This window comes from Patagioenas fasciata, chromosome 6 (genome assembly GCF_037038585.1).
Source record: "Patagioenas fasciata isolate bPatFas1 chromosome 6, bPatFas1.hap1, whole genome shotgun sequence".
In the NCBI taxonomy this organism is placed as follows: Eukaryota; Metazoa; Chordata; class Aves; order Columbiformes; family Columbidae; genus Patagioenas; species Patagioenas fasciata.
In genome coordinates, this window is record NC_092525.1 from 20,423,120 (window position 1) to 20,450,941 (window position 27,822).

The 27,822-nt window shown below is 43.0% G+C and overlaps 1 protein-coding gene across 3 annotated transcripts in view; it reads left to right on the plus strand.

Moving 5' to 3' along the window:
- DAB1 (DAB adaptor protein 1) overlaps positions 1-27,822 on the plus strand; it is a 436,704-nt gene that overhangs the window by 189,584 nt on the left and 219,298 nt on the right. For all 3 annotated transcript variants that reach the window (XM_071810184.1, XM_071810183.1, XM_071810182.1), the window contains exon 2: positions 23,181-23,252. The gene's annotated coding sequence lies outside the window, so the exon portion shown is untranslated. The remainder of the gene's footprint in view (positions 1-23,180; positions 23,253-27,822) is intronic.

Genomic DNA, 27,822 nt, shown 5'->3' on the forward strand with positions numbered 1-27,822 from the left:
AGTCAGTGCACTTTTAGAAATGGAAAATGTTGAAGTTTCTTCCCCAGTTTAAAAATACGTGTTTATTAGGAAACTACCATTAGCTTGTGCCCTGGTTCTGGCAGCGGTTTAATGACTCCTAGGAGAGTATACGGAAAACTCCAAACAAAACACTTCTAAACTTTTAAATTGGGATCAAACCCATTAAATCCTTAAATGACATAGGAGACATTAAGGTCTTTAATTTAGAGATCAGTGTAGTAAAAAGGGAATGCCAAATATGAAATGAATGACTTTTAAATTACTGTTTCATTAGAAAACAATTTTGCCACAGTATTTTACTGAATTTAGGATACCCAGAGATCAATAGCACTTCCCTTTATTTAAGGCACTTGTGACGTTTACTGGGTGATATTTTTTGGGGAAGGAGTTGCTATTTGTGAAAATGTTATTTGTGAAATATTAGTGGAATTAAATGCATTTTAAATTGCACTCTAAAGCTGCATTGGTTTGACACCTGGAACTTCTGCGTTAATTCTTATGGTGCATGGTTGTTGAGAATACAAAACAGACAACTTCTGCTGGGTTTGCAAAAAGGGACAGGTGACTGGGGTGGGTTCAATTCCAGATGGTAGGGGATAAAGAAGGGATGAGGCATAGCTCAAAAAATAAGAAAAAAAAAAAAGCTAAATACTGAAACGTGGAAATTTTAAAATTATCCTCCCTCAGAATTTTGGTAGCTGCCTTGGTGATGTTTCCTGAGAACCATGGAGATGTCTGTGTTATCTCCGTTTCATTCCACATGCCAGGACTGTTGTCCCATGGGCTTCTGGGTTCCCCCATCAGTGCGATGAGAGACGGCACATCCCAAGATATTTAGGTCTAGACTGTACTGGAAAATAATCTCCACGAAGTAATCCAATTAACCCTCCCCCAGAGGCACTAAGGGAGGATGGCGGAATCAAACCACTTCAATTTAGGGAGGCACCAGCTTTTGTCGCAAATACCTGAAAGATTATAAGGCAAATGAATACCTTTATGGAAATTGCCAGTCCACAGGGCTACATTTACAGAATAAAATGTTAGAATGTGCTCTTGGCAGTGGGCAATAATTGCCTGAATGTTGTGTGCATCCACTGTTTGATGTCTGATGTTTTTACCTCCACGGTGTAAAGAGGAGGACAGCAAGTCCTGCCATGCACATGAACTTGCACACACTTTGGGGTGTTTTCTCAGATCGCAGTTGAGGTACTTTTCTTCCAGTGCTCCCCATAACGTCTTGAGGATGACACTTAAGGGCATAAAAAAGTACAATAAAGAATGCTAGGAGCAAACCACTCCTTTTTAATGCTGTGAAAATTATGACTATTATTTTCCCAGCATCCTCTCAGCTAATGGCCTGAAACAGGACCAATATTTGATTTCTTCTTGCTGTATTTACTTTATAAATAGATACTTCATGGGTTTCATTCTTTACTGAGATTGAATTAGTGGGTTAAAGAGACAGAAATATTTCCTACCATGGCATACTGATCTCCTAGCATCTTGCACTGACCTGATAACAGGCTAGCAGGAGAGTAAACTTAATTATTTTTTAAGCTAGAGACTGACAATAGAGGACACTGAATATTTCTGGAACAGAGATCTTCTTTACTGTCATTAAAAAGCTGGGGAAATTTAAGAGGAGTGTGAATTCAAGGCATATATCACTGCAATTATTGGAGGTTTTTCAGAGAGTGGCTTATCATCTCCCCAGCTTATTTACCTGATAAACCAAAGCCTTAAGCTTCAAAAGCCCCAGCTCCTCAGCCCTGGTGCAGTAGCCACCTCTTAGTGAGGATGAAGCTGGTATGATGAGGTCAGCAATCAGGACATCACCAAGGCCTTTTGTTGCAATTCGCACTTCAAAAAATATCCCCCAAATGTCTCTGTTTCGTTATAAGCAATAACTGCATAAAATGAGCTTGATTAGATGTTTGGGAGGACTTTACTTCAGTTCTTTATGAAGTCTGCAGTTTTGGGGGTATTTGGAATGGTGCATGATACATTTCTGGGAGCTGCTGGGCCCAGGTGTGATCTCTGCAGCCACCTGAGCATGAGATAAAGATCTGATTGCAGCTGGGCTTTACCAGCCTCGGTATGAGCAGCAGTAATCTGCTAAAGCGATAAATACCCTTTGTATCAGCATTTGCAAGCTGGCAGGGTACTGGAAAACTGTGTCTGTGTCCAGGAGGTTTTGGGAAGGGTTTCCATTGCCCTGTCCATCCTTCGTTGCTGCTCCTCAGCTGTGGAGCCAGCTTGTTCTGTATGTCATTGTATCCCCGCTCCTTCAATGTGCATATTAATCTTCATTCTAAAGCATCCTACAGATGCCGCATGCAAATGCACCGAGTGATTCAAATTGGTTTTCTCTGTTTGTAAATGTAGTGTTCTGTGACTGCTCAGGGGCACTCGGAACATATGCTCCTTGGTATCTGACATTTTTCAAAATTTCAAGCAAGGAGGATATTTGCAGCATAGGCACGTGTGGGATGTTGTGCTGCCCTGCCTGTCCTCCCGCCCCCTGGTGCACACCACGAGCCTGCCTTGTGTGAGGGTGGGTTCAAATCATTAAATGAAAAGTTCTTCTTTTTAGATGTGTGTATATGGGGAAGCAGCAGAATGCAAATTCTCTGTGAATTAAGCAGAGAAGCCCTATCCTATTCCCAGAATTTCAGTTACAGCAAAGTCTATTATTCAGGGGGTTTGTGTGAAAATAGCATTACTTATATCTTCCTGCCTTATATTATCCCTGCAGAGACTTGCTGTCTGGGGGGTGGTGATCTGGAAGGGGGGAGCCTGGCTGCTGCTCTCAGCCCCAGGCTGGGGCCACTAGCCCTGAGCAAGGGGAACAGGGAAAGCATGGGATAGCCTTTTGCTGCCCCTTTCCTTGCTGAACTTGGTATTTTCATGACCTCTACATATTCCTTATTGCTCACAGTGAGAATTCTCAGCCCCTTCTCTCTCCTTGGGCAGTGTGACCTAGTGGGTGCCACCTGAAGGTCATTTAATGGCTCAAGTCACTGGTCTGTAAGTGTGGATAGGTAGAAATGGCTGAAACTCCTGCTGGTCTGTGAGAGGTTGATAGTCTTGGATGAGGTGTCCCTGACATACCTGTGGGGCTGATGCCTGATGCTGAGCACAGTGTTGTGTTTTCAAACCAGTTCTAATGGGCTCAGCTGCAAACCAGGGGAGATGAGGAGCGGGTTGACATGGCGTTCAGCCACCTCCCTGCAGGGACGGTGCCCTGGGGAAAGACAGCCATGGGTCATTTGGGTCAAACTCATCTGCATTTGCAAGCCAGCACCAACTGATTTCTGAGGACGGGGGAGCTGAGGTTGCTGGGGAGATGCTACATTGCTCTTTGGGTTCCTGGGCACAAGCTGCACTGCGAGTGTGTGATTCGCACGTGGCAGCCCGGGTTACATGACTAGGAGTCACCGCGGAGCGTCTGGCGAGAGGCCGTGGTGGTGGCGGTACTGCCGGGACGGAGCAGTGCTCCCCAGGCTCCACAGACACGCAGCCCTGTTCCTCGGACACCTGACTGCACCGCAAGACTTCAGGCACGCGTTTTAGCACTAATTCTTTCCACTGAAGGGGAATAAGCACTGTAACAGTTAGTTCACTACAATAATTAAAATTCATGTTATCCTTCTTGAAGCACAGACGACTCTCTGTTGTCAGCACCTCCGGAGGTCCTAGTTTAGCTTCTTCTGGTTCATTTAATGATATAACAGTAAGAAGTAGAGATATTCCTTTTAATGTTGATGTGCAAGGTTTAAAATTAAATGTCTCTGCTGGTTGCTGGGTACTTTCTGCTACTGCCAACCCCATGAACTCTTTAAACATATGCTAATGAGCCCGACTTGCTCCCATTGCTTTTGTATAATCCATGAAGGAAGAAAAGTCAATCTTAGTCTTACTGCCTAATGGTCTCTATATGTTGTAGTTAGCACAAAACCACTGTGAAGTGATGGAGATCAAGAGTTAAATGCATGAATTAAGCGGAGTCCCTCTGACCACACTCCATTAGAAGAGAAAGTGTCTCTAGGGAGACAAAGCAAGATTTCTCTTTATATATACGTTATGAGAGTCACCTACTGATCCTCCAGGCATTTTGAAACATTACTGGCACCCTAGTGATCTGAACAGAATAAAATTTATCAATATCACTACAACTTCCTACCTGAAATCTTGCTGGAATACAGATGTGCTACAGCATAATAAGGTTCGAAGGAGTATGTATTTTATACGTAGTATCACTTTCATGCACCTGATCTCTCAGCCCTCATAGAAGTCTAAAAGGTTTGCTAAAATAAATGCAATTCCATTTAATAGTCCATACTGCTTTTTATTTTTAACCTTTATTTTATTATTTATTTTTTTTTAACACCTGCATGCAGTTTTCTGCCCTGGCCAGCAGCTGTTTGTGTGTTATTTGCTCAGAAAACAGAGGGGGAAGGTTATCCAGAAAAGCTCCTATGATGGATTAATGCATCAGAATTACAGTGGTAAAGCTCGTGCAATGGCAGCAGATGGATGAGGTCCGGCCATGGGACGGGAAACTCTTCCACAGTTCTTTCGAGCAGGGTCTTTTCATCTGTAGCAGCTGGGGAAAAAGCAGTCACTGTAAAAGACTGCGTCCACTCCAGCTCTGTGATGCTGTTCTTAGCATTGTTATGATTGATTACGGTGTGTTAGACAGTTATTGAGTAAAAATAAGAAGCTAACAGACCTTGTCCCCTGCCTCTTGTCCCTGCAGCTCCATTCAAAATGCTGCTGCTATAATCAGCTTCTTACCTGAAGTGTTTGATGAGGACACGGGCCACTCTGCTGTGTTGGACACAATCATCTGAGCTCAACTTTTTAGCTGTTGACAGTTTATTTCTCTGTATTTGTCTTACTGTGACCCTCCTGCTCTTCCTCTTGCTTCAAGCACTTCTCCCATAGCACTTTCCCCCTCCTCAGCGTTTGTGCTCTTCCAGTTTTAGTGTGGGCAAAGAAATGTCAGATAAGAAACCTGCTATTTGCACGTAGACCTCGTGCATTACAGAGTGGGGTTGTACAAAGCTCATGAGTTACTTGGATAACATCTTGTTAGTGTCCCTCAGTTGATACTGCATAACTTTTCAAGAAAGGGGTTACCATCGACTGTGCTCTTTAGTAGGGCTTGGTACCAAAAACTCTACTGACTCCTTTGAAAGAATAGTAGTATAAAACCAGAGAATGTAAATTTTTCAAAAAAATCCATGGGGATGAGTTAAGTTCTGTTAGAGTGATTTAGGCAAACATGTTTCTTTCTGTTGCTCTTTCACATTCCCCAGAAGCTTTCTCAGAGGGGCCTCCGATCTTCCACAGAACACTTTAGGACGCTTTAGCCCTTCTGATAACTTATTTGGAAGAAATCTCTTAATCTCTAGTGAGAATTTCTCTTGACATTTTTTGTCACCCTTCATGTACATAAACATGAGAACTTCTCTAGGAGCTGGGTGTGGAATGTGCTAAATTATTTTTGGGAACTATATGCTGCACTGGCTTTTGACAGAAAAAGCTTTTGTCTTCAAGTGCTATTTTTATAAGTAGTTCCTTAGCTGCAGGATCTAAACACAACTATTAAACAAGAGTAAAAGAGCAGGAAAAGCTAAATTTAGTGTGCATACTTGTTCTGCCAGATGTAGTATGTAGGCCTGAATCCATCTGATTTCACTGTGAACTTTGTAAAGTTACAGTCTGCAGTAGGATGAGATGTTTAAGTCTCAGGTGCAGCATGAGGGTGTACGGTGTTCACTGGTATTTTCTCTCTCTCTCTGGATGCCTTTTAGAGAAGAACACTCCGGTAATCCTTTTAGAGCTGGCAGGATCTGCGTTTAAGTGCTCCTTGTGCTGCTTGTCTCTCAAAGACAATTCCTTACAAGCAGGTTTGGTGTGATCCGATGTGTTACTGCTGAGGTTTTGTGTAGGACATGCAGCCTTTATTCCAGCGCTGGTGTGCAACATGTAAAGCTGTCACCCGTGAGGTCACCTTCCATATCCCCATTGCTTTGAACTTGTAGATGGTCACATAGGAAGGTTTTTTGTGATACTTACTTCTGTTGCTCGCTCATGCTGTGACACTGTAAATGTGTTTGTTCTGTCAAGACACAGGCTTTGGTTTAGTTTTGTCATATTGCCACATTTCTAGGTTTTGCTCTGATATTTGTATTTCTTTGTGTTCTGATCTTCCTTGTCATGTTTTGGTTTGATGCAAGCTTCTTAATGGAAAAGCTTTGCTTAGGGAAATCCGATGCCTATCAACTGATCACAACTATCAGTTTATGGAATTAAACTGAGACTGTAACAGTGTAAAAGCCCTATGAAGAAAATTCTCTTCATAAAATTCATCTTGCATATCATGACTCTTTGTCCATATGGTTCAGAAGCTCACAGTTTGTTTCCCATAATCTACTGACTAATAACAGTTTGCACTTGCATTTGCAAATCAATACACAGGCTTTAGCTCCTGACTGTAGTGAAAGTTGTGTTATTGTATTAAACAGTAACCATTACCTTTCATGCCTATAACTGATCATTGCATTCTGTCTTTGTCAAATTTGACAACAATCACCTCCTGAAGCTTTAACAAAAGGCAGAAATTCCCCTGGTGCTCGTGGCAATTACACATTAGTCTATGCAGAGACAGAAGATTACTTGCTGATTCCTGTTTGCTGATTCCATTGTGTATGCTCCAGTACATAATGGTTTGTTAAATCTCTAAAGCGGCATAGCTAGAAATATTCTTTTGAAACTACACTATTTTGGTTCTGTTTAAAAAAGTCAAAAATGATTAATTCCATAGACTCTCTTATAAGCACTGGGGTTTTTAAGATGATCGCTATCAGGAAACTTATCATTATGGAGGGTGGACTGTGTGCGATGTGGTGAACTGTTTCCTTTTGAAGATATTCATTTTCCTTCCATTGATTTGATGCGATATGCTTGCAGTCTAGCTGGGCAAGAGTAATAGTGGTGATGAAGACAGCTTATTGTTTTATTGTGCTCTAAAATAATTCCATTAAGATCTAGTCTCTTTCCTGAGATGAATTCCTGTTTTCTCTTTGCTGTGTTTGTGATCACTCAGCTCCAAGCTTCACCTGCAGCCCTGTCCTGATGGAGAGCCATGAGCTGCTTTGACCCTATTAAAGTCAGGTTGATAGACTCTCATGAGGTTGTACCTCAGCCTTGCTAGCAAAAAATGCGATGCTGTATAATACTGTGAAATGGGATTAGGACAGGGAAAACAGAATGTGATAAAAAGTGGCAGATGACAGAAACTTCGAGGCTGATGGACCACTGTGGTGATGCACCTGCCCCTTGGTCAACAGACAGGGCCAATGACCAAGGAAATGCCTTGGCTGAGAGAAGATCCTGGACCACTCCCATCAGTGACCACAGCTCAGATTCATTAGGGTATAAATGGAGCCACTGGAGACCCCCAATGAGTTGATCTTCCTTGGAGCAGTGGGTGTGCAGTTGCAGACTCTCCTCCTTAGACTGGACATCTAAGAAACATTCCCTGTTTGCTAAGTAAGGGTACTCTTGAGGGTCCTCACTTTGTAAGGGTGGGAAGATGTGTGTTTTGAATCATCACTTGAGAGTTTTGGTATCTGATCCCTTGAGTTTGAATTAGATGTGTAGTAATTGAACTCCAAACCAATATTCGAACCTGTGTTTTATAATATTGGAGTGCTGAGTAATTTTGGATAAACCCTGTTTTTAGTTGTTTTTCTGCTGAACAGTTCTGGTTGGAATGAAATCTTGAGCTTGTTGCCTACCTAAACTGATTTCTGTGATGCCTCTGTGACAGCCTCATCTTGCTTTGTGCTTCACTGCAGACCTCATCCTGCCCAGCTCAGCATCTAAGCCATGGGCTTTTCCATATGGAAAAATGACCATGACAGTCACTGAGAAGCCCTGCATTGCTTTCCTACAAAGCTAATTTCATGTTCCTTGCATGCATGCGTGGCTCCTGTGAGGACGGTGGCGACGCTGTCCCGTGAAAGGTCCCAGCTCATCGCTGCCATTATGAGTTTGAAGGGGCAGAGCAGCAGGAGGTGCCACGCTGATCTCATCCTCATTGTAGCCGATCTTGTCCGTATGAGTTGCAATACACAGTCCTTTCCCTGCAGAGCTTGCAGTCTCACAGACAAGAGAATCTGTATTATTTACCCATCTTCTGTAGATGGGGAAAAGAGGCACAAAGAGATTAAGTCCAAGGTCGCACAGCAAGTCTGTGGCAGGACCAGGAATTGAATTCAGCTCTCCCGGGTCTTCGTCCAGTGCCTTAATCACAAAAGCCGCTCTCTCCTCTATGCTTTTTCTATTATTTAATCAGCTGAAGAAAAAAAATGCAAATTGATTTAATTAAAGGAGAGAGCAAATTTCTAATTTCAGCCTGGATTTGTTCTATGGTTATGGAAATTTTGAAGAATGGAGAATAAACATCTGTAATTTCTTTTCTCAACAGATGTGTTTTCACTTACACAGCTGTGCAAAAATTATATTTATATATCTTGTGACGTATAATTTTAGCCTAGAAACAGATCTGATGTTGGACTACCAAGAGGTGTCATTTTTCTGGCTTGCAGAATAATCCTCTTTCTGGCAAAAAGTCGGTCATGTTTCTTCCCGCAGACATGGTTTCTTCCTTTAAAGTGTCTCTCAAAATTATTTTATAGTTGATGAAGCAAATCCTCCAAAGGCTTCATTATTCTGATGGTAGCATCATCTGATTGAATATTTCAATCATAACGTCCTTTGGAGAATTTTAGCCGTTTCCACTTGGGATTTTGGAGGCTTGGATTCACGTGTGTTGCTGAGGTTTTGACGAACTGGTGTAGGAAATCCAGATAATTTTGAATGCGGAGCCCATTGGGGAGGTAGATGTTAATGTTTACTCCAGCCGTTGATTAAAATAAGTTAGATTGCCTCTTTCGAACATGAAAAACACAAATGCAGCTTCTTTGGGCCCTGCTCAGCCAAGCATTTAAGCATGTGCTTGCTTTTAAGCATGCAAGTGTTGTCTGAGCTTATTCCTGCCATGCATTATTAGTAAATCACAAAGGCTAATGCCATAAATTGTCGCTTGTCAGATCTGACTGCTAGGGACATCAGCAAGAAAGTGCATACTTCCTGATGCCAAGAAAATGTTTAATATTTGCAGTGCATGCTGCCCGAGATGCTCCCGGTGAGTCCTCTCTGCTGAACTCATCCATCAGTGTGGTGGGACACACTTATTGTGATGGGACATGTGTCATTTCTGTGCACGGCAGCAGCCTTGTCGGGCTGAGCAGGGGCCTTTGTGGTTGGCGTTTTGCAAGTGTTGGTGAGATCAAGGCCTCTGTGAAGGGTAGAAGGGGAGGAAGGCTGCCTTCATTCTTGATGTTTCTTCTTCATTCACTGAAAAAATCATAGGTTTATTAGGATATTTTGGGTTGGAAGGGACCTTCCCAGTTTCCCCAGTGCCACCCCTGCCATGAGCAGGGGCATCTTCACCCAGATCAGGTTGCTCAGAGCCCAGTCCAGCCTGGCCTGGGATGTCTTCAGGAACGGGGCATCTACCACCTCTCTGGGCAACCTGGGCCAGTGTTTCACCACCCTCAGTGTAAAAAAAATTCTTCCCTATGTTTGGCCTAAATTTTCCTTCCTTAGTTTAAAACTATCACTCCTATTGTCCTGATGCAACAGGCCCTGCTAAGAAGTCCGTCCCTATCTTTCTTATCAGCCCCTTTTTAAGTAATTCTGAAAAACTTGTGGTTTTTTTGATATGTGAGTTCTACAAGGTTGCCAATTTCAGAGCTTTCTAGAAAGCTGTGACAGCCGTTGGTACCCCATTGCCTCCTCTCCCCTCTTGCATCCCCTGGAGAACATATGAAAGATTTCGGCATCATCTTCGAAGAAGGAGCTCCTTGGGCTTACGTTGCGCAGCTCTGAATTGCGGTGAAGCTGAGGACTACTTGTTAAGGTGGTTCTGCTTATTTCAGGCTCACGTTAGGTTTTATGAACTTTAATGAACAGTGAGTAATAAATTCACTGAAGAAATTGGGTTAGCCCGTGATTAACATTTAGAGTGATGCAGATGAGTGTACCAATGATGGGAACATGTGCTCACATCATGATGAAATGCAGATGAGAGGCCCTGGAGCAAGCCCAAGGATGCAGGCCAGCGCAGTTTCATCTCCGTCAGCTTTAATCTGATCTAAAGTGCGAGTGCTACCGGCCTGCAGAAGGAATCGCAGACCCTGGGAAGACCTAAATACAACTTTTGTTTTCTGTTAGAGGCTATTAAAACATGTTCTTTACAATCAAAGCTCCACAACATAAAAGCGCAAGACGCTGTATCTTAAAAACAATATTTCTAGCAGTAGGGAAGAGAGGGGAAAATAGTTGGAAGATGCTTCTTGATTTGGTTTAGCTTTTATAACACGCTGCTTTACTGAACAGTCATTTTAGTCAATTGAAACCCAGCTGAGCCTCATCGTCTTATGACAGCGCCGTTGTACAGAACAGAGGAAAAAAGAATCCACCATCACCCCCTCCCCTTTTAAATGAAGTGCAAAGTAATGCTAGAAAAGGAAAGAATAAATCAATTTTAAGTGGTAATCTATGAAGCTGGACAGAAAATGATGAGAGATGAAGCAACTGGTCATAGGAAATTGACCTTGAAAATGGTGTTTATCTTGTGGACGCAGTGGCAGGGCGCCGGTGGCTGAGGGGGGGGGATTTAAATCAGAGTTTCTTTGCTTTGAATCTCAGTTGGGTTTTGAGGGAGTTTCTGTTAAGACCGTGTGCTCTGATGGTTCCGCCAGTCGTGCTGCTCAGCAGTATCTGGCAGGCAGGATTTATTCCTTTGTGGCAGTCTCATATTTTATTTTGTTGCTTTAAAAGACTGCCTGTGTTTGGGAGCGGCAATTGCCCGGGGTCAGAACAACAGCCGTGATTGTGTAATAGATACACATACTAGGAAAAGAGATGGTATTTTTACTTGACTTAAATTTCCATACAAATAAACACATTAAAGTGAGTAAAAGGACAAATGAGTAATACATGTCACCTCTGCTATTTTAAACTATAACACCTACTTACACCAGAAGGATGGTTATTGCAGTATTATATACATCTTTATTTACAGTAAAGGTACAGGAGGGTGTGGGAGGTGGAATATATTGAGTTTTCACTGAAACTCCTGTAGTTGAAAACACTTGACAGTGTACTTCCATGACTTGTACCTTCCTAGGACAGATGGTCAGGAGTCCGTCCTTCAGATTAACTAAATGCTTTTTGGTTCAATTGATTATGATCTTGTTCTGCTTTTTTTAGTATCAGCTGTGTCCATAAGCGAACCATAAGAAACTCATTGTTCTCGGTCACCTATTTACTGATTGTCTCAGTTATGCTCAACTAAAACATGTAGGTACAGGTTTTGTTGGTCAGCAAAATAACCTGGTATTAATGCAATAACTTTACTGAAACATTGTAAGTATTTGTGTCAGTTCTGATCTGAATGATGCAAGTGGGATGCCTGGTTTACTCAGTTGATTACTATAATCACTGACCTCCTTTGCCAGCACAGATCCTCTTTCTGCATAAGTCAGATTGGACACACAGCCAGGACGATCGCTGAGGCTGCCCAGGTGTGAGACCAGATAAAAGCCCTTAAATTCCCTATATTTTGTCTAGTTACCTGTTATAGACTTTCTAGGAAGCCTGGGGAATTACTTGTATTAGCCAGTAAAAGATGTGGACCAGGTGACCTTCGAAGGTCTCTTCCAAGCCAATTCTATTATATTCTATAATATCTGCAAGTAGCAGTTGCTTCTGCTCGTATGGCCAGCATCCAACCTAGATCAATGGATGTGGGTCCTGTCCTGGACAGGACCATGCAGGATTTGGAGGTGCTCCAGCTCAAGAACTGAAGGCATTTCCCTTGGTTGGTAGCGTCTCCTGATCTATTTAGTCGTACATGTGTCTGCGGTGATAGGACCTGGGCTGAGCATCCCAAGCAGGGAGAGAGGAACCAAAGGTGAGAGTGGGGAGTGGGTCTGGGGCTGCTGAGCTCCAGGAGGAGGAGAGGGGACCCTGCTCCCCACAGCCCTCCATGGAGAACTTGTCTTGATCAAGCACCAGTGACATTCAGGTTGGTTGTGTTATTACAGCTCTTCTGCTCTGATGGAAAACTAACAAATAATAAATGGAAGTGCTGTTTTCAGACTGTGCAAAAAAATGAAGAATTTCGAAGCAAGCCTTCTCCGGATATTTAAAATTCAGTGAGCTTTTTTTTGTCCTGGGTCTTGAGATGTTAATGACTTTGACTAATTGTCAACATCGCCAATTACTATGACTGATACCTTATCATTTCCCACAATGAGCAATGCTAATTAAAATTGATTGTGCTGCTGTTCTGGCACAGCAGCAAGCTTCCTTTTCATTTTTTGTTTAAACATGAGCTTATTGTGCCGATTTGGTGAATTAAAGAAGGAAAGCTCATTATTCTGATGTTTATTTTTGAGCAGGGGTTTTAAGCCACATTGGAAGCCTGTTACAAGTGTCAAAGAAATAGAAGAGCTTGAATGAATTGTGTGTCTGGAGTACCAAAACATACACCTAATAATAATATTTAGCACTTTTATACCACAGTGCTTTTTACATGATCACATTTCTGTACAAATGTAACTACTCCTATTATCTCTGTAAGGTGGGTAAACACTATTACTTCTGTTTCACAGATATCGAAACTGAGGTGCAAGAGCTTTGATTCTCTAATAGCAGCACACTTCAAGCTATTCACTGCAATTAGATTACAGATCTCCATCTTACAGCAGCGTGAGCTGGCTAAGTTATGGTTTGCAAGGCTTGAATTTTACACAACCTTGGTCTTTTATGTCTCACTTTTTTTTTTTTTTTGGTAAAGTATGAGTATTTATTTCTCCTAAAGATAGGATCAAAACTACCTTGCTCCTGGCCCGCTCCTGTAAGTGTCGGTTGTGCACATGCAGGGCACAGCCGCACAGGAGGGCTGGAGATGTGCACCCTTGTGTCCTCCTTTTTTATGTTTTTGGTGGCCTTTGCTTCATCAGCTGAATCTCCTTGCGTCAGGAAGGGCTGTCCTTCATCTGGGAGAAGCTGCTTGCGAGAAGTAGAGGTGGCTGGATTCCAGTGTGGGATGGTACTGAAACTCGTGTTCTCTCTCCCATGCAGCTCTGCAGTTGTGTTCTGAATTCAGCTGTGGTTTTATGTGAACTTTTCCATGGGGAATGTTTACGGGATAGGTTATCAATGGAAGATGTACCTGGTTTTTGAACTATTCTGCTGGTATCCCCTTTTTAAGTGACTGATTGCAGTTAATAGCACAAGTCTATGACCTTATCGTGTTGGAGATTGATTTAATTTGAACAATTGATTCCTTCCATGATCGATATGTAATGAGTTAATATGTAATAGATACAAATGCGTGGAATTGCCTGAGATATTCCTTAGCTCCTCCTACTTAGTCCATAAAATGAGTCAACTGCTTCATGGTGGATATTAGAAAAAAGGTCTTTTAAAGAATTCTACTTGTTGCAGTTTTTCATAAACAAGATCTAGACAGAGAGAGAACCCATGTTTTCCTGCATGGTATCTTGCATGAGCAGTTAAAGCAAGTATGTCAATCAAAAAATCTTTTACATTTATTGGGAGAAAAACTTTTAAATGTCTGGCACTTGAGAGCAAGATAAAAATGTTTACATTAGAGTAATACTAATAGCAAAAATCGTATCTGAAAAGTAAATATTTCAGACTTGAACACTATTTCTCGATTATTTACAGCTACATGAATTTCCCTTGAGCATTGATATTTTTTTTTTTTTTTTTATCCTGATATAAGCTGGGAGAAACCTTATAAATCTGTAGATCTCTTTATGCCATAGTGCTACAATGAACTCCAGTACAAATCCTCCTTGCTGTAAAGAAGGGGAGGTCCTGCCCTTCCCACCCCTCTTGGTTGGGCTCTTGGGTTCCACTGCTAGTGTTCGTAGGGACCTAGATCAAGGTAGAAATCTGGCTGAAATGTAATTTGAAAAATAATAATGAAAAGACATGTTTTCAATTGTTTGATACAGGGTTTCTGGATGATTACGTGAAAGCCAAGGTGGCTCCAGGCAGTGGGGGCTTGGGTTCGGGTTTGTAAGCAAACCCACCTCCACCTCAGCATCACATTTGATGCTCGATTGAGCTGACGCTGCTCGCAAGGCCTCGCGTTGTCTCTCTGGTGCTCTCCTGACCTTTCACCTCAGTTAATTGGCTTATGCTGGGAAAGTGCTAGAAAAGGGGACTGGAGGAGTGCAAAGTGTTCTGGCTAGACACAGGCCTTTCCTTTTGTTAGCAGAAAAAGAGCTGAAAAGAGCAGTGGTGAGTGTTCAGCTGGCACGCACCAGGTAACGTGTTGCCATTAGCACATGGAGCTGTGAAATAACATGCCAAGTGTGTCTTCTTGAAGCACGTTGGACCTAATTCTCTTCTCATCTGTGCTGATGTCTCTCCATGGACTACGCTGAAGTTGCTCACGTAGAAAGTGCTCTGTAGAAAATCGAAGAGGAGTCATGGATGACTGACTCCCTCAGTGTAACAAGCTGTATGCGGAGGCAGAAGTTTTTACTTTCTCTTCTATTTCCAAATGTCCCCTGGAGTTTCATTGTGAAAACTGGGGGGGAGGGGGAAATATGTCATTTGGGTTGTGATTTGCTGTTAATTAAACTTCAGTGTGACACATCCTTTATGTCAGGGGATTCCTGATTCTCATCTCAGTGGCCTGGTAGAACGGAGGAGCATCTCCATTGAGATCAATGCTCATTATTATTTTCCTCATTATCGTCATGATCCTCATCAGTATTTGTTCTACAACACTGGCTGTGGAACGGAAGCGTAGGCAGAGATGACCCTCACCCATTCCTGTTCAAAACCTTTCATTTTTAACAGAGAGAAGACATAAAGACTGGGGAGGGGAAAGTGAAGCGAACTCATGACGGAGAATTAGATCCAGCTATTCACAAGTCAGCATCAGCCTTTCCACTGCAAATTACATGATGAGATAATAATTTTTCATTATTTTCATTGGAGGACAAGCACTTGCGCAGGGTTTGAAACCCACAGCACGTGAGAATGGTGATAGATCTGGCGTGGAAGGGATAAGGTCCATAGCCTTGACTTGTTCCTGTTTTAGTGTACCCTAAATGGGATTTTGAGAACTGTTCTTCTTTCTCCTCAGTTGCAAGAGTTATTGTGGGTAAAATGCTCATTTTACAGTCTCAGGCCTGAACCATGGCTCTAGGGTGGCACTGAGGGTGGCAGAGTGACTTTCTTGCCCAGCAGTAGCTGCTCCTTGAGGTGCAGGCAGGATGACATCAGGACAGTGGACGTACCCTGGCAAGTCAGCCTGGTTCTGGACCTGTTTTTGGCTTCGTGTGGGACAGCAAGAGAGGCATCTATGCTGACATGTAACTGTGGGAGACCTCAGACACAGCAAGCACTTGATGATCTGACCACCTTGTTTTGCTGGGTGACCTCTGGTAAAATCTGCGAAAAAGAGATGTCCCTTCAACTTAGGGACCTGAACCTTTCTGCTTAAAGTAGTTCTTTTGGACACTCTGGAACAGAAAAGACTTTTACCAGTCTGACAGCTCGGTTCTTCTGGTTTGAAATGGCAGAGGAGGAGTGCGATTTCTGTGACTCATGTTCGGATAATGAACTGATAATCTCACAACCATCCGCTTAGTGCTGGTCGTTTCTCTTTCTGCTGATGGAAAGTCATCTGGGGGTCAGGAGGCAGATGGAGTTGTTAAGAATCTCACATAGAAACTATAGGATACAGAGATGTTGAAATTGTTGTAGGCTGTACCACAGGAATAGCTGCAGCTCTCTGTGGGGAAAGCCACAGCTCGAAATGTAACAACTGTTGAAATCTTTGGGGTTCCTGGAACAGATCAAAACTAATCAGGATCAACCTTACTTCCAGCCTGATGAAAGAAGTGTTAATCCTGCTGCTCATAAAGAATTTAAGAATATAAATGTATGAGCTGCAGCCTGGAAGATTAGAAGAACAGTTAAATAAATGATAGAGGCTGGATTGACAGAAAGGCTGTCATGTTGAGATCAACTTTTCTCTGTTCTGGACTAGCTGGTTCCCAGCCCCTATAGAGCTTCCAGTTATGAAGAAGCATTCTTGTGATAGTGGTTATCAGGATCCCTGCCTGTGACCAATGTCCAGTGGTCCCTGTCATGCCACTCAAACACCATCCTCAGGTCCTTTACAATACACTTAACTCTCTATGGGATGCTGGTTTACAGCAAGCTCTTCCAAAAAAACTCTTGGAAAGAAAGACATGTCTGTCAGGGAATGGATGAGTGTGGTAGGTTGACATTGGCTGGCTGGTGGATGCTCACCCAGCTGCTCTCACTTCTGTTCCTCAACAGGATGGGGGAAGAAAACATGATGGAGAAGCTCTTGGGTTAAGACAAAGATGTGACTTAACGATTACTTTCATAAGCAAAACAGACTCAACTTGGGGAAAATTAATTTATTAACATTGAAAAACAGAGTAGTATGATGAGAAACAAAGCAAAGAACTAAAACGTCTCCTTCCCTGTGCTTCCCAGGCTCAACTCCACTCCTTCATTCCCAGCTCCTCTCCCTCCTTCCCCGATCAGCACAGGATGGGTGGGAATGGGGGACTGCAGTCAGTCCATAACATCACATCTCTGACATTCCTTCCTCCTCACACTTTTCCCCTGCTTCACTGTGGGCCCTTCCATGGGCTGCCGTCCTCCAGGATGAACCTCCTCCAACACGGGCCCTTCCATGGGCTGCAGCCCTCCAGGATGAACCTCCTCCAACACAGGCCCTTCCATGGGCTGCAGTCCTCCAGCATGAACCTGCTCTAACACAGGCCTTTCCATGGACTGCCATCCTCCAGGATGAACCTCCTCCAACATGGGCCCTTCCACAGGCTGCTGTCCTCCATGATGAACCTGCTCCAACACGGGCCCGTCCATGGGTTGCCATCCTCCAGCATGAACCTGCTCTAGCATAGGCTTTCCACCAGCTGTGGTTCCTTTAGAAGACATGCTGCTGCTTTGGAGTGGGGTCTCCAGTGTGGATAACTGCTCTGGTAGGGTCCTCTCCATGGACTGCAGGGAAATAAATACCTGCTGCACTGTATGTGTAGGAAATCTGCCCTGTCCAGGAACAAGCAGCTCCTGCTTGCAGGGAGGTTTGCAGCCGGCAGTGGTGGGGCCTGTGCTGGGTTTGTGGATCCACGAGGCAAAATGGAGCTTTTGCTGCATTTTCCTGGTGATTTCATAAGACCAGCTGTGTCTTCTGTCTGTTGCCTAGTAGCTGTGGTCTCTCCATCTGGGATTCGTGTTAAATTGCACGTAATGTTTTTTTTGTTGAAATGCTTGTATGAGGGATTAGCTGTGTTTCAGAATATCTAACTACAGTTAGAATTGGCTTATAAAACAGGATAATGCTAATTTATTGCAGAAAACAAATAGAATTCTCGTTTGGTGGTTTGTTTTTTTTGTGTGTGGGGGGGTTATTTTGTTGTGTTTTTTTTTTTTTTTTTCTGAAAAAGAAGATGGCATTGCAATTTACAGAATTAATTCATCACAAAAATAAACAACCACCAAACCTCCACCAAATTCCTTCCTCCTCTCTCTCTCTAAGACAGTGGCGATGTTGGGCGTCTGCTCAGGTTCACACTCTGGCCTATTTGCACAGTGTAAGTGATCGGTCGCTGCCCTCAAGTATGCTACAAGAACCTGGTGTGGGGAGATGTTTTGATTGCACCAAAGTGTTTGTGGATCAACGTTGGGAAGTGAACTCCTGTCATTAAAACGTTTGCAGCGTGTAAGAAGGGTTTTGGAGCTATTATGGACCCAGAGAAGGTGACCAGCTGATCCCTCGTGTCGGTGTGTTTGTGTAGCACGTGGGTTAATGGGCCATGGCTCAGACTTGCTGGAAATTGCCCATGACCACAGCACTGCGGTGATGTTTGACCTCTCCTGGCCCTGCACCAGAGTGGCATCCCCTTTGGGTGAGATCTCTGCTGCTCTTTGCAGCAAACTACGAGTCTCCAGCTTTTTATGCACTTAAAATGGCTGCTGAGGAGAGGATGCAGAACACACTTTCCTCTTGTGAAAATCCCTTTTGTGGTGATAGGTGTATTTTGGCATTATGGATTTTCCTGATGTGTTTTGTTGAAAGGCAGTGAGATTGCCAATGTGCATCTGTATGTGCTGAGCAGCTGCTGGCACTGAGAGCTGGGTGTTGGGCTGGCTGCAAGGTTCGTCAATGGTAATTTGCTCCTCTAGAGCACAGCGCAGCTAATGAGCACAGTCCCTCCGGTCATAGGAACACACAGACGCTCATCAAAATGGATCAGAAACAGCCTCTGCTGACCGAACTCATGAAAAAGCTGTATTTTGTGCATGGCAAATAGCAAGATGCTGCATATTTTTAGTTATTAAATATGAATCCATATGATTAGGGGTAAAAAAGAAAATAATGTATTTTTATCTATTAAGTCTAATGATAAAATAATACCCAAGGAAAATATTGATCCCTACGTTGACCTCTTTCTTATAAAACAGGAATTTTCATTGTTTCACAGTTTGTCAGTGCATTGCATGTACTGGAGTTGTCGCTACATCTCGTATGAACATCAGCTCTGCTGTCCTGTTCCCTTCCTTCCACAAAGACTTACATCTTTTTCTCTCCCTTCCCGTGGATGATGAGAACTGTGTCTGCTTGATGGATAGAAAAGACAAGATGCATTCTTATGACACCAGAAAGAAAATGATCCCAGGGAGTTAGAGACCACTAAGCTTTTCATTTGTACCTGGTAAACTGGTTCAACTGATAAGAAAAAAAAAAAGAAAACATTTGGGAGATGCTGATATGATCAGGCTTATCCAGTAGAAAGGTACTGTAGGATATGGCTGGAAGTGATAGGAAAAGCCTGGACTTGATGACCCAGCAGGTCACGTACAGTCTTTCACTCTTAATCTCTTAGAAGTCTTTGAACTTGTCAATAAGAAAGAGAGAGGAACTGGCTTATCTCATTTATTTACGATATTGAAAGGTCTTTAGCAAGGCCTTTCGTAGAAAGCGGTCAAAAAGAGAAGGTAGGGATGTGAAAGGAAAAAGTAGTCTTGAGTCAAAACCTGAAGTGAAGATTAGGTTTAGCTGGGCAATTTTCACCCCTATAGAAAGTTAAACTGGGGTTCTTTGCATGTTCTGAAGTCCTGTATTAGATCTTTGATCTAGGATGGGGAAGAGGTGGAAGGATAGCCAGCTTTGTGGGTAGCAAAAAGCCACCGAGATTGGTCATGTCTGGGGAAGGCAGTGAGGATGGTCAGAACAACCTAAACAAGCCAATAAATACATGACACAGCACCCAAAAAATATTCAGTGTTCATGTATGGCTTTTGGCCACCCTGTGGTTTCCATTTGAATTTGCTATGGTGGAGCTAGAAATAAAACAATTCTGTAGTCCATGTAGGAGAAGATCTTGTTGGGGCTGCTAATGGGAGAAGAGATGATCTCTCCCTCATAACCACCCCAGGAGGGTCTGCGTTTCAGGAAAAACTGCACCAGGGACTTCAAACTCCAATTAATGATCTTTTTTTCGGAAGTAAAGAAGGTTTAGACAAACACAGTTTCCCAAATTACTACTAAGTTAGATTTTCTCCCTCACTTTAGACACCGCATCTTATTTCTTTTACATAGCTGCGTCTGTCTCTTTGTCCCAAACAGAAATTTTGAGTAAGAGTTTAAAAAATACCATTTGTTTGCTTTGCCAGCTGGTCTGAATGTTGCAGCTGAGTTTGTTCCCTGCACCACCTCGGAGCTGATGGAGCCTTCTCGCCATCCCACCAGAGAAGAGCTGCTAGATGTCCCTTCCAAAGCCAGGGACTGAAGTCCTCAGTGTTGCTAATTAGCAGCAAGAGCCTTTTAAAAAATTGAAAAGTTGCATTGTTGTGATTTGAGAACCAAAAGCTGAAGAACTGTAACGCTTAACTATGGAATCCCACGTTATTTTTCTCTAATACAGGCTAAGCTGCCTTACAGCAATCTTCTAAATGTAATGATTGAGACTATTATAGGAACTACTATACAAAGCAGCATTTTTTTTGCAGCCTAAATAATAAGTAGGGCAAGGTTTTAAATGAGGCTAGAGTAATGAATGCTGTACAATAATTTTGATGATAAATTTCCCCAGAGGATAAAGTGGAAGAACAGAAGCAGGCTGTATTTAATCATGCAAAGTTAAGGGAATGCACACCAACAAATATTTATAGATATGTACAGTTTTTCCAACCTTTTCTGAGATATTCTTGCCCCTTTTTCACCTGAGATACTTAGCAGAAATGCAGGGTTTTTTGTGTATAATAGTTAGGAGGAGGAACTGAATCGATCACATAGGGTCAAGTGTTTCTTTGATGTAGTGCACAGAAATTCCTGCTTCCTTGCAGGCTGGCAGACTCAAACAATAAGGTGATTGTTTTTCACAGCTATTTAATTCATCAATGAGTCTGAGAAGCTTGCTTTGAGCAGATATACAGCATGGGATGATGTACTCTGCAGCTGCTTTTCACCTGATATTGACCCAAGGAGATCTGTCCCCACCATAAAGCAGAAGGCTGTGGGGAGATCCCGACTTTGCTCCCAAAAGTGATATAGTTGCCTTTGAGCAGTGTTACGTGCAGAGTAGTAAGAAAGCCTGAGCAAGTAAGAAAGATCTGAGCTTCCCCAGACCGAGCAAACTCAAGATCTTTGCCCCATACTCCATGACCCGGTGTAGACCTGCCCTTCCCATGCACATACCAAACGTTATCCTCCTCAAAGTTGATGCTCCTCAAAGGCGATGCTCCTTGGCTGGGGTTTCTTCTGGTCTTTGCTGTTTGTCTTCAGGAGGGAAGCACAACCTTAAAAAACTAAGAAACAGTAAAAAAGTCGCTGCTGACATGTGGGTTACCATGTTTCTGGTTGTTCTGCACAAATGTGCATACTTGCGGTAGAGTTAGCTAATTGTTCTGTAAAGCACAGGGTTGGGTTACCTTTTTTTTTTTTTCTTTAAATAACTGTTTAAAGTAGGGTGTTTTAGTGGACTTCAGCTCAACATATAACAGTATTCACTTGGCAGAGACAAAAACCTGAAGATTACATTCTGCTGATCAATACTTGGAACATATATTGATTTCCAATTTAGGTGTTAACTTTTTAGCTCTTAGAAATGCTCTTGATATCAATTTTCACCTTGCCTGATGTTCATTATATGCTGTGCATTATGACATTGAGCAAGCTAGGATCTCATCTGGCGAGACGATTAGTTCTGGTGACTTCAAGTCTGCAACATGCCAAGATTTACTTGTCAGGTGTAGCATCATGGTAGCTTGAAATATCTGCATTTAAGCCAATGACCTCTTATTCTAGCCCAGCATAGGCTTCCTCTAGTGTTTCTTAATCTGTGTAGGCAGTCCCTGAATTGATACAATAAGCTAATTAATAGCACTATTTATTACATTCATGTTGTTTTCTCATGATAATTCATAGCAAATGAGCGTGAGGTCCACAGCTCAGCTTGCTGTATGGCCTGACGTTACTTAAGCAATAAGACACACATGATAAACAGTGCGTTCCTATGTGATTATGCCTCCAGTAGTGTTAGGAGGCACAAGGTCAAAAGGCTCAGTGACTTTAACTACCTGAGAAGTGCCACGTAATCCCCTGCAAATGGGCTGTCTACAGTGTCTTATTGCTGTATCAGAGAGGGAATTATTTATTTTTAAAGGCAGCTGCATGAATTACATCTGTAATTGGCACAGGTATGACATCACTGACTGCCAATCAGAAATCCTCTTTGTGTTGGATTTTAACACCTTAGTTTCAAGTTCAGGTCATCTGAACAAGCTGATTTTGTTAAAATGGGATCTTGTGCTTCAAGTCCCATCTGCTTGCTTCAGCAAGGAAAGCGTTGTTTGTACTTGGTGTGTGTGTGTTGCGAATTGCTCTGCGGTAGCTTTTGCATGAGCATCAGGCACTAAACAGTGACTGCAAAGTCTTTGCAGAGCTGGTGACGTGCAAACCATGGCTGGACTCGTAGTGCTGCGAACATTAATTAGCCATGGTAGTGGGGGGAGGGCAGACAGCGAGGTGAGTGCTCCTGGATGCAGGATTTCAAAATCAATGCCTAGCCATCAAATTATTTCAGCCTAGCACTGTCTTCTCCTCTTTACTGGCAAACATAACCCCAAAATAATAAAATCATCCCGATTTACAGTTATTGTTGGTAAAATAAGTACACATAGGTTACAGCTTTACTAGCATGAGCAGATGAGGAGCAAGCCACAAAGAAGGATGCTGTAAATCTAAGTAATATTGAGAGGACTGTAGGCAGTTGCTGTCATTTTGGAAGTGGGGGATGAGGAGCCCCAGATGGGGAGATTTCCCTCTTTATCTCCCTCCTTTATGCCCCAGCAGAAGAGAAAGTAAAGGCACAGCCCCTCAGAAGCTCCCTGCAGCCTCCTGGGCTCCTTTACTGGCTTCCCCGTCCTTTCACGGGGGAGAGAAAAGCCCGCACTAAATCCTGTGGTCAGTCCCAGGGGTTGTTTTTCCTTTGGGAAAATGGAAACGGATGGCAGAGGTGACGGCTCGCCTGCATCTTGAGTCTGCCGGTGAGATGAGAGCCGATGAGAGCATCTGCTTGTGGGAAGGTGTGAAAACCACTGGGTGAGGGGATGCTGTGAGAGTTGCTGTTCAGTTGCAGAGGGATTTGGGGGCAAAGCAAAAGAAATCATTATCCTGTTAGAGGAAAAAAAAAAAACCAAAACAACCCAACAAGTAGTTTTAAAGGTTTAAAATAGATCTATCTTCATAACCTGACTGCAGTGCTTTTTTCCTTAGATATGTTATAGGGGCAACAGTACCTCTACAGTGAACTCAATTAACCTTCTGCAGCCTTCCGTGTGACAAGGAATCCTAAATCTTCTTTTTTTTTATGAGTATATTGCAACATTTGAAGCTACTCTGAACTTAGCATTAATAAATGCCACTTCCTAATTGATGCCCATTTGTTTGTTTTTCACAGTGAGAAAGACATGGTGGCTGTGAGCAGGATCTAGTGTTCATGGTTGACAAGAGCTTTCCACAAAGGACTGAGGTAACTTTATATTATCATTATTGTTATTACTATTATTAAAAATCTGTTGCTTGTGTGTGGTGCCTTTTGAGGTTTCCATTGTTCAGTGATGTTACAAGGTGATTTTAAGGAATTTAGTTTTGTTTCTCTGCGTTGTTCTGTACAAATGGATATCCATTGCCGATAGGAACTATGTGACGCTCCTCTGTCTGAGACCTGGTGCATTTTGAGTGTCCTTTGGAAGTGCTATAAGAAAAAGGGTAGGAAGAAAAACCTGTGTATTTAGGCTTCTACAGCTTACAAATCTTCCTTCTGCTCTGTGGTACATCCCACTGGGTGTACATCGCATCAGGGCACTCAGTGGCATTTGCTCCTGCTTCACCTCTGAGATTCTCACATGAACACATGCTGTACGGAGCAAAATGTTTCGTCTAGGAGGGAGGATGTCAGCGCTAAATGAGAAAACAAGAGAAATGGATGATCCCCCATGATGCATGCCCTGTAATATAATCATTGTTGTTTGATAGAAGAGACACTTCTAGCAGCTCTCAATGCCCTGATAGGTATGTTTGGATTTATTATTCAGGAAGGCACAATCAAATATCTTCATTCTGTTGACAAATGGGAGCTGATCAATTCAGTATCTGCTTCTTATTTATAGCATATAGTGGGATGATTTATACGATAGCTGCAGATCTTCCAAACCAGTTTTAATTAGAAGCATTGGCTGCTCTCAGAATGAGAGTCCGTTAGCTTCCTTGTCATACACATCCCCTTAAGACTGGATAGAAATCTTACTCTTTGCCAGGAGTTTGTTTGCTTTTGGAATGCTAGTGAGAAAATGTATTTGTGCTTTAGTAGCTCAGAGAATGGATTCACGTTTGCAGCTTTGAGGGGGCAGGCAGGGGAGGTCAAGGAAGGTAACACCGTTTATTGCTGTGCCTTGGGGAAACAGCACAGTCCTGGGGCATCAGCATGGACATCACATGGGAGTTTGCAAATGTTGTAAGTGACTTTGGTTTTGAGAACAAAATAAGCACGAAAGACGCCAAGGACAGGTGCTCGGGCTGCCAGCACAGGTGTTTCTGGATTCTGCTCTGGATTTCTGTGCTTGGAGGAGGATGGATCTGAGAAGGCAAAGCCCTCATCTCAGTGTATCCTGTGGTTGGAGTGTTCCCAACATTATTTTTTCTGTGTGCGTTGTCTGATGCTATAAGTAAGCATTTCCCCCAGCTGTTCCCTTATCCGCAGAGCTGCTCTGGCCTGTGGTCTAATTGGTACCCCTGAGGTACAGCCCGCAGTAAGGAGGTGAGTTCAGCAAAGACACTCGTTTGAGTCTCTATTATTTTCCTGCATCTGGTAGGGATGTAATCCCTTTGAGACCTCTGCCTATCTGTCAAACCTGAGATCATCCAACAGGTTCAAAAGTTATTTGGGGAAGCAATGAGTGACAGAACAATTGCATGTCTTTTTTTTTTCCCTGAGAAACCAGGTTGAAAAAGCACAGGAAACATAAAGAGTATTTTTTGTGCTTTACGCAGTGTGTGTAGCATGCAGAATGGTCTGTTGTTATGCTTCCACTGATCTCTTTTTGACATGAGCAATGCAGTCGTTCTGTCTTCACATCAAATAAGCCTTTGTACTACTTGTCACCAGCACACAGTGTCTCTGTCTACGTGTAAACTCGATATTTGCTACATCTGCTTGTCGAAACCACTGCTGCCTGCAGGTGGGCAGTTCTACCAAACCTCCACGTGTTTCACAGCAGCGTGCTGCCAGTGATCCAGAGAGCAAGCAAACCTTAGAAAACCTTAAGTTTAGGGTGACAATAGTAGGAAAAGAGATCACATGAGCACTGGAGCTGTTTACAGATGCTTAGTGTCACAGGTGGGAGAGGGGAGGCTGGATGAAGTTCATCGCTGCCCCACCAACACTGTACGTAGATGCTTGAGAGGCTGATGGGGAAATGAGGAAATAGTAGATGAGGATGTAAAAAATTCTGCTGCAAACAAGCCTGAAATGACTGTGGTCAAAAAGAAGGATAAATAGGGTAGGAAACAGCAGGGAAGTGGTTCCAGGTTTGCAAATGGCAGATGACAGGGTCTGCAGCTGGGGCAGCAACACAGCCATGAGCAGTTCACAAATCAGCGCCTACGCTGTGAAAACATCGCAGTCCTCTGGCTGAATACAAGTTAGATTTTTTTTTTTTTTTTTTAATCTATGGAAGTTCTGTTTAGGTATTTTTATTTCCTTTTTTTGAGCATATTGATAAAGCACATTGTTTGAGGAAGCTTTCGAATTATTAACATATTTGGGCTTGTCTTTGAGCCAAATGAAGAGTATTTGGTGTGCTGTCTTTGGATATTACACTAAGTGCTTTTCTGCTGCAATTCTAATAGAGTGTAGGGCTGAATTTGATAGTGTTACCTATTAGTGATTAGAAAGTGAAGGGCTTTGAGTGCGTCTGTACTGTAGAATTGGATTTGATTGACCGATCAGGCATTATGCATTTCATTATTTTTAAATTTGGCCTTGAAGTAATGAGATTTCCTGTTTTCCCCAACATTTTGAAAACATATTGAAGGCATGAATTGGGGAGGAAAATAAAGAGAGGAGAGAACAGTTTTGTTCGTAAACACTTAAATATTAAATTGTACGTTAGTCAGTGGTACAGACTGAACTCTGGCAGAGAAAGGTACTTTTAAATTACCAAAATATTAACATTGTAATTATTGAGCATGGATGATAGTTATGAATTATGGATCAGTCAGGCTAGCAAAATCACAGTTGCTTGATAGAAACAGGTATGATGGGAACATGTGGGAAGGTGATTGACGATTCCCTCTTCATATTTTCCTATGCTCCTCACAGCAAAGAAGGTTGCTGTTCCTTTTGCTGGCCCCTGGGAGCTGCAAAAGCCCCTGAGGGCTGGAGCATCCCTGCCTGAGGAGGGGACAGGCTGAGTACCACCAGAACTGAAGTGCCAGCCCAGCTGGATGGCACTCGGTGGTGAGCTTTGCTCGACACTGTCACCAGGGAGAAGTGCTGGTGTGCTCCAGGACACAGCACCTGTGAGGGCATCGCTGCTGCCTTCCAACTTTACCTTCCCCGGGGAGGCTGCAGGGGTTCGTAGTGATGCTGGAGTGATTTCAGGCCGTGGCTCTAACTTTGCTGATGACACACTATCTCATCTTAAAAAATAACTTACTGTCACCGCCTCTCAGTTCCCCTGTCTGTAAAACGGAGATAACACCATGTCACACCTCTGCAAGGTGTTTTGACATCTATGAAGGAAAAGTGCAACCAGAGAATATCCTACTACCAAGCAACTCCAACAGGAGCTCCGGGCAGTGCTTGCTGCTAGAATACGTATATATTTATTTTTTTCCTTTGATTGCTGAGCCCTTGGGATTGCTGTGGCAGGAGGTCCTGCCCTGTCCCTCTTCATTTTATAAGAACAAGTTGCTGGTGTTAACACACAGCTACTTTTCCATCAGTTATTCAGTTTGCATCTGGCCAGCTTCTTGCCTTTTTGTCAGCCACATCTGTTTTCTCCAAACAAAACCAGTTTTGTTTTTACTTTATTTTTTAGTGGAGGGCTGTAATGTGTTTGAATTGTTTGTCATAAACTTTTGAGATTCAGTGACCTTTGTTAATCAGGAAGGGTTTTTTTTTGAGGTCTGCAGGAAGAATTAATCATATGTATACTGTTTGCTTTAAAAAGGCTCTGACTGAATTTGGGATTTCCCAGGTAGCCGTTGAAAGGTCAGAGGCTGGAGGCAGAAGCTGTGAGCAGCTGGGAGGAGGGGAGCTGGGGATCACTGCAGGAGGACAGACCATCTCGGAGCAGTTTCAGAAGTAGGGAGAAACCTGTGGTAACACATGGCGCTGGGGAGAGAGCCCAGTGTGTTTGAGAGACTGGCCTCAAGCCAGGATTGTGGAGCTTTTGAGGAAACATTCTACAGACTAGCAGTGTGTTATTGTACTCTGCTCGTATTTGCTTGCCATATTCTGTTGTTTCAAAAGCAAGTTTGTGCTTTCAACAAAACATTCCTTGGCCCTGCGAGAGTTTTAAGTCATACGTCTCCCAGGCACATGGGGTACAGGAGTCTCTGAAGCTGAAGCTTTGCCTCACAGACCTTGCCAGCATTAGGTGTTGTTGAGAGCGGCGTGTCCCTGCAAGTGTCCACGCCTCTATAGCTATGATTATGGGGACCTTATAGCCCCGTGTTAAACTCGTGGAGGTAAAAGAGGTAATGGAGAAAAGGGTAGTTATCAACAGTCAATGTTGTTGATATCCTATCCTACAGTGTCTTGGTGTAAAGGGTCCTGACTAAGGAAGGTCTTTCTCTGCATCTTACAGAACTCTGCATGTTGAAACCAAACTTCTTAGTGTTGTTTTAATGTATTTCGCTGTGTGCAGTAGCAGTTTTTACCTGTGAGCCCTTGGCGTGCTACTTCTCTGTGAAGATAACATTGGGAGATGTCTTACAAATCAGTTGCAGTGCAGTGAAGTTTCATATCCTACTGTGCAGCTCTCTTGGTCACCCCACTTTGCTTCTTCAGGTGATGCAGTGGAGCCTGTTCTCAA